Source organism: Belonocnema kinseyi, chromosome 6 (genome assembly GCF_010883055.1).
Source record: "Belonocnema kinseyi isolate 2016_QV_RU_SX_M_011 chromosome 6, B_treatae_v1, whole genome shotgun sequence".
Classification (NCBI taxonomy): Eukaryota; Metazoa; Arthropoda; class Insecta; order Hymenoptera; family Cynipidae; genus Belonocnema; species Belonocnema kinseyi.
The window spans coordinates 120639970-120647777 of record NC_046662.1 but is presented as its reverse complement, the minus strand read 5'-3'; the positions used below and the strand labels follow the sequence as shown (position 1 = coordinate 120647777).

Below are 7808 nucleotides of genomic sequence, written 5' to 3'. Positions count from 1 at the left end.
AATAACTTTAAAGTACCGTATAATATCAGGAGTTTAATGTACTTATAAAAGAAATTGTACTTTCAGTTCGCCCTTGGCAAGCTACGATCTACGAAATAGAAGAAAAAATGGACAAGGCATTATGCGTACTAGAGGACGATAGAAATCTTGGCAGGGCAGTGGCGAGTGATTAAAATAGAAACCTTCCAATGTTTCCCGAAACGCCATGCTTAACGCTTGCAGAATTTGAGGCATTTGATAGCGAAATTTCTAAAGATAATTTTCAGCTTAGAAAATTTTTGAGTAAATACATACAATATTCTAGCCATTACTTTCTTTCAAAATTTATACAATTATATGAGAAACTGCAATGAAAGTTCACTGACATTAAACACTTATTCATATGATTCATAAAAATATAAACAACGACCATCTCTTGTCATGTGCGTATCTTCAATAATAGTTAGTAATGCTCTTATAAATTATATAACCTTATAATTGGAACAAATTAAAATAAATACGGTTGCAGAAACTATTTCTGTACAGAAAACAATAGAGAAAATAGTTAATTTCGTACATTATCTGAAAGTGACCTACGGTTGTATATTTTTTCCTAGGCGCATAATCTGCTATGATTTATCTGTAACTATTTAAAATATTCCGAATTTTAGATAGAAACTTTGAAGAAAATAGGAGGTGACACTATTAAAGAGGCGTCAAGATTGGTAGTAAGATTGGTTTTGGCAGACCACTTATCTCACGAAATTTCATGGACCGGGAGATCTCTACGCGTAGGAAATAAACTGGAGTTTAGAGCAACAGTGACAGGACAAACTATCCGGGGTATGATTAATGACTTAAATTAAAGTATTTAATAACATGTTCAAAGTACCCAATGTTCGCTTTACTGATCCAGATACAATTTTATTGGCCGATCTAAAAGAGAAGGCAACACAGAAGAGGGTTGAGCAAGCTATAAGTAATTTTCTACGACGATCTGGTGACAGAACGCGATATGCAATAACCATGGCTGCGAAAGCACGTAAGTATTCAATAATGAAAGATCAATGGTTTATTTCAAAATATTAATAATTCATGAGATTCGTATAGTAATAAATTATATAATTAATCTAACACCATAAGGGTCGGCGGGTCCAATTTGGACCTTTTTGACATTCTAAACGCTACTGCCCCCTTAAAATTTTTGTTAGGGCTGCCAACTTTTTACGACTTTTACAATGATTGGATACTTAGTATGTATGCGAAATTGCTTAAAACTGTGAAAATGTGGCTAGGGTCCAATTTGGACCCTCAGGCCTTCCAGGTATGCGATTTTCGCGACTCTTATAGTGTTAAAGTACTTGATTATAAGATTGATGTCTCAATTATAAATAATAATTCCACAAATTCACAATTGTATATTGAAATCTAGTCAATAATTATATGACAGATTAATTTTACGAAACATTTTATAATAGTAAACTTGACAAATCATTTTAATGACAATATCTCACTTTTTTAAAGTTTTTGTTATAATTTTTCAGAATTTTGTTAAATATCAGTGAAAGATTCTTATATTAAAGTTTATTGGTTCACTTTGCTTCTAGTTATTTAATTCATTTTAAATCGAGAGCTTTCAACTAGATGATTATATTTTGCTTTCTTTACAATTTATAGAACAGGCTATTAAAAAAATGCATAGTTCGTTCATAAAGAGATTACAATATATTGAAGAGAAACGTTTTTACTTATTAAAAAAAAAAACTAAATTATTATCAATAGATTGAAACTAAAAAAACTACTGGTATTTTATAATAATGACAATAATTTCTTGAATGTTTGTTTAGAAGATTTTTCAGCTTAAAAATGTATTAAATCATATGATGATCGTTTTTTATATCATACAGTTTCATTTCGAAATATGGTAGGCATATTTGTTTCTTGTAAAAGCTATAAGGTTGAGTGAGGTAAAAACACATTTGTTTTGAAATATTTAAGGGCAGTAGTACTTTATGACGTCAGCTGTTATCGAACCAGCAAATAATTACTTTTCACCAATTGATTTGTACAATAATCACAATATCGAACTTAAATTTTTTACTTAATAATAAAGAATATATTCCTGAATCCCTGTGCAATATCAAAAATACAATATACAATTCTAAAGAATTCCGAAGAAAAAACATTCTTAAAAAAGAAACTAAAAAGGCCAGACATTGATGCTCCAATATATTTTCTATAATGAGAATTTCTGAAAATTTCAAATCGATATTGGAATTTTTCTAGAAATAATTTGGAGGATTATAATTGAAGGCCCACACAGAATACGGGCATAAGTGGCAAAATCACGAATTTTACAGGAGAGTTCAAAAACTGTCTAACTTTCACGTAAATAATTTTATACAATAAAAAAATTCAAAATGTTTTCGAGATAATGTTAGGCTTTATCGAACCATGAAACGAACATCCCCAGTGGGCACAGATTTTGGTATCGTCTTTACGACATCGTTATGACATGTTTACGACAATTTTACGACATCCTATGTCCGTGTCGTTACGTTGTCTTTACGACATCGTAAAGAAATCGTCAGATCTTACGACGTTTTTACGATATCGTGAAAAAATTTTAACGACATGGACATAAGATATCGTAAAGTTGTCGCAAATATGTCGTAACGATGTCGTAAAGATGTCGCCAAACCTTTGTCAAAGGTGCGGCGTGTCCCCATAAACGCTGATTTTCATACATGAAAAGTTGCGTAACTTTTTTATTTTTCAATTTAAAATAAATAAAAGAAGGTACTTCGGAGTTGTCGGATAGCTCTATTAATTCGCAAAAAGAGAACTTTGAAAAAGATAACCAAGAGCAAGAAAGCGCTGGTCAAAGATTGGAAGGCAACAAAAAGCTTCAATTTTGACACAAAAAATGTAAATTTTGCAGCAATTATTTCTCTCCAAGAATTCAAAATTTTTGACAGACAAATTTCAAAAATTCTGAATCGAAACGTGCTCTGAAAATCAATGATGCTGCGATGACACAACATTATAAAGCATGACACTCTCACCAGCAAGCATGACTTTTTTTCCTAGACCTACTTTCGGGTCGAACTGGACCAAAATCTTCTACAGGCCCTTCAATTATTTGCGATTGAACCCTCTCAATTCTAGCCCTCGAAATACTAAAACTTATTCACTTTCTAATAAAATATGCGTCAATTAATTTATGCCATTAAAGGAAATCTTTTTTTTTTTTCATTTGTTAGTTTAAATTATTTTACAAGTAGGGCGAATGCACAAATTTTCGAGGAAGAATCTATTTTCTATGTCAGCAATAACATTTTCTCTATTTCAACTATTTTTTTTGTTAAACTTCAATTATTATGATTCAGGAGTTTCATTATGATTTATTTATTGCCTTTTAACAAGACAAAAAGCCAACCTATTAAAGTTTCAGTTTTAAATAAAGAAATAAATGTCTGGAGAATTGATCTCTCTTGGTCATTTTTGCCTTTATCTTATCTGAAGATTTTCAATATAATATCAATAGTAATTACATTTAAATCAATTGCTTCGTGCACATGCGGTATAATTTTAGCAATGATCTCGGGATATCTGCGTCTGAACACCACTGAACGCGCTCGAATTATGTTCGAAAGCATTCAGTTATGAAATATAACGCATAGCTGAGAATTTTAATGGCATCTTTAGAATATCCTAAGGACTGCCTTGTGACGTACGAAATGTGATTTTCGCATGCTAAAGTGCAAAGAATCTTTAACAAGACTTATTACCATAGCTCATTCTTAAAAATTGAGTACCTGAACAAAATTGATGTAATTAAGATCGGATTTTTTTGCGCTTTTAATTACTTAATATCCAGCGTATGTTTTATTCCTTACTGTACGGGGGTGTTCACAAAATACATTAAAATTGAAATTCGAAACAACCTGATTCGAGGATTTTTAAATTTAATTACGAGAAAAGGAGCTCTAAATTGTACCTTCAGGTCGAAAGTCTTCATGACATCTTCACGAAATGCTTATGACATCTTTACCACATAGACTGAAACTTTTCGCGCACACATATACTTGTTATTTGCTTCGCCGTCTTTAGGAGTGAATATTAGTACATATTTTACTTGCCACAGGTTGTAAAGGGAATATGTATTTAAATTTTTAATCGATATCTCAGATAATGTTTAATAACTAGTAGCACTAAGGTTCACTCGCTGTAAGTCTGATAGCATCAATATTCGAAGAAAAAAAGAAAGTCTCTTTTTTGATTAGAAGTGGTCTCCGCAAATTACATTCAAATTCGCATTTTAAATAACTCCATTAAAGAAAAAATTTAAATTTCATTGAGAATAAAGTAACTCCAAATTGTAGATCAAAGTCCTAACGACATCTTAACGACGTCGTTACGACATCCAACGACACTGACTTAAACTTTTCGCAGGATGATATATTCTTCATTTGATTAGCATTATTCAGTAGTGAATATATAAAAAAAAGTTTTTATTTATTAAAGGTTGTAGTGACTGTACATATTCACTTTTTATTTATAAAAAAAACATCAGAGAATAAGTTACAAGTATCTCAACCACTGATCACTCACTCTAAAGTCGAACAGAATTATCAAATATTTAATGAAAAAATTTAACTTTTTTTCCTGCTCAGCGGTAGTCTCCCTAAAATATATGCAAATTTAAATTTGAAATAACTCGATTTAAGAATATTTAAAATTCCACTAAGAGAAAAGTTAATCGAAAATTTACCTCAAAGTCGTAACGACATCGTGAAGATGTCGTTACGAAAATCAAACGACATATACTTAAACTTTTCGCAAGAAGATGTATTTTTGATCCGATTAGCATTATTTAGTAGTCAATGTAAAAAAAGTTTCAATTGCTTAGATGTTGTGGTGAAAGTACGCATTAACTTTTTATTTATAAAAACATATAAGGGAATCTGTTACAAGTAGCTCCACGACTGTACACTCGCTCTAAATTCTGATAGAATTATTAAATACATAAAGAAAAAAAGTAAAGTTTCTTTTCTGTGCAGGGGTAGTTTCCCGAAAATATATTCAAATTGAAATTTCAAATAACTCCATTAAAGAAAATTTTTAATCTTATTAAGAGAAAAGTAACTCCAAATTGTAGCTCAAAGTCCTAACGACATCGTCACGACGTCGTTACGACATCCAACGACATTGACTTAAACTTTTCGCAGGACGATATATTCTTCATTTGATTAGCATTATTCAGTAGTGAATATATAAAAAAAGTTTTTATTTATTAAAGGTTTTAGTGACTGTACATATTCACTTTTTATTTATAAAAAAAACATCAGAGAATAAATTACAAGTGATTCAACCACTGATAACTCACTCTAAAGTCTAATAGAATTATGAAATATTTATGGAAAAAAAACTTCATTTTCTCCACAGGGGTAGTCTCCCTAAAATATATGCAATTTAAAATTTTAAATAAATCGATTTATGAATATTTAAAATTCCACTAAGAGAAAAGTTAATCGAAATTGTACCCCAACGTCGTAACGACATCTTCACGAATTCGTTATGACATCAAAACGACATACGAGGTATGTTCAAAAAGTAAGGTGACTTTTTAATTTCCGCGAGCTACGTACATTCAAGTTTAAAATTTTTCGTTTTGTTATGTTGGTACACTCGTCACGATCATATGTTCACAGTTTTGACTATATAGCTCGTGTTGTTTTTCTGGCAGAGGCGTAAAAGGTTAGAAGGGTTTGGTGTGCTCGGCGATTTTCTTCTTTCGAAAAAAATGGAGCAAAGAGTTTGCATTAAATTTTGTGTGAAAAATGGAATCCAGTGCTCTAAAACTCTTGAAATGTTGACAGTTGCATACGGTGAGTCTACTTTGGGTAAGAAAAATGTGTATAAGTGTTACAAGCTGTTCCAAGAAGGCCGAGAGGATGTCGAAGGCGAACCTCGCCCTGGACGTCCCAGAACGTCAACAACAGATAAAAACGTTCAAGCAGTGGAAGAAATGGTGTTGAAAAATCGCCGAATTACCATCAGAGAAGTTTCTGAAGATGTTGGCATATCGGTTCGCTCAGACTATGCTATATTTTCGAACGTTTTGGGCATGAGACGTGTGTCAGCGAAATTTGTTCCAAAACTGCTTAATTTTGATCAAAAGATCCATCGCATGACCATCGCTCAGGAGATGTTGACTGAAATAAATAATGATCTTGATTTTTTCAAAAGGGTTATAACTGAGGATGAATCGTGGGTATATGGTTATGACGTCGAAACTAAAGCCCAATCGTCTCAGTGAAAGCATCCTGAGTCTTCAAGACCGAAAAAAGCACTTTAAGTTCGGTCAAATGTGAAGGTTTTGCTCACTGTCTTCTTTGATTACCGTGGCGTAGTGCATCAGGAATCTTACCACAAAGTCGTACGGTCAATAAGGAATATTACCTTCAAGTTATGCGCCGTTTGCGAGAGGCGATACGCAAAAAACGTCCGGAACTTTACAAAAACAATTCGTGGCTTTTGCATCACGATAATGCACCTGCTCATTCATCGTTGCTTGTTAAAGATTTTCTGACCAGTGAATTTGTTCTTTTCCCAAAACTGAAGAGACCCATGAAAGGACATCGATTTTCAACGATTGAGGAGATAAAAACTGCATCGCTGAAAGAACTCAAGGCTACACCACAAAATGATTATCAGAAGTCCTTCGATGATTGGAAAAAGCGTGGGCACAAGTGTATTATATCTGAGGAGGATTACTTTGAAGGGGACAACATAAATATTGAGGAATAAATGAATATTTTTTGAGAAAACCATAAAGTTACCTTATTTTTGAACACACCTCGTAGAATTAAACTTTTCGCAAGAAGATTTATTCTTTATCCGATTAGCATTATTCAGTAGTCAATGTAAAAAAACTTTCAATTGCTTCGAGTTTATGTTGATAGTACGCATTAACTTTTTATTTATAAAAACATATAAGAGAACGGGTTACAAGTATCTCAAGCACTATTCACTCGCTCTAAATTCTGATAGAATTATCAAATATTTAAAGAAAAAATTAAAGTTTCTTTTCTGTTCAAGGGTAGTCTCCCGAAAATATATTCAAATTGAAATTTCAAATGATTCGATTTAAGACTATTTAAAATTTCACTACGAGAAAATTTAATCGAAATTGTACCTCAAAGTCATAACGACATCTTGATATATAAAAAGTTTTTATTTATTAAAGGTTGTAGTGACTGTACATATTCACTTTTTATTTATAAAAAAACATTAGAGAATAAGTTACAAGTATCTCAACCACTGATCACTCGTTCTAAAGTCGAATAGAATTATTAAATATTTATAGTGATTCGTTTGACCTCAATGGAGAATCGATTACGGCAGCTGGATATCTTACCGCATTATTTGCGTACACCCTACGGGCATAGCAATAACTGCAGCCATAGAAGCCATTAAATTTTAATCTATTTTGCATAAATGCTTGAGCCGGGGAGTTTACAGAAGAAATCAAGGGAATCAACGTAATGTAATACTAGGCAGTCTGATAAGTACCTGAAAATTCTAAGAGATGGCATTAGTATTCACTAATGTGAACCATTTTCATCGAGCTTGATCCTTCAAATGACGCCTGTCAAAACTTCAACCATTTATGTTTACGCATTTACAAGTTATAGCACTGAGAATAGATTAAACTCCGAGTATTTTTTAATATGGAAAAATCTGAGTTTCGAGTTTTGATCAAACACTACTATCTTCGCAAGAAAACGATATCCGAGATCAAGGCCAAGCTGGATAAGTATTAC

The 7808-nt window shown here is 32.1% G+C and overlaps 1 long non-coding RNA gene across 1 annotated transcript in view; it reads left to right on the top strand.

The window, feature by feature from the left end:
* The window catches only part of LOC117174989, a 72048-nt gene that overhangs the window by 6085 nt on the left and 58155 nt on the right, over window positions 1-7808 (top strand). Inside the window, exons 4-6 of the long non-coding RNA XR_004467414.1 lie at window positions 67-282; window positions 651-822; window positions 896-1021. This is a non-coding gene — a long non-coding RNA (uncharacterized LOC117174989). The remainder of the gene's footprint in view (window positions 1-66; window positions 283-650; window positions 823-895; window positions 1022-7808) is intronic.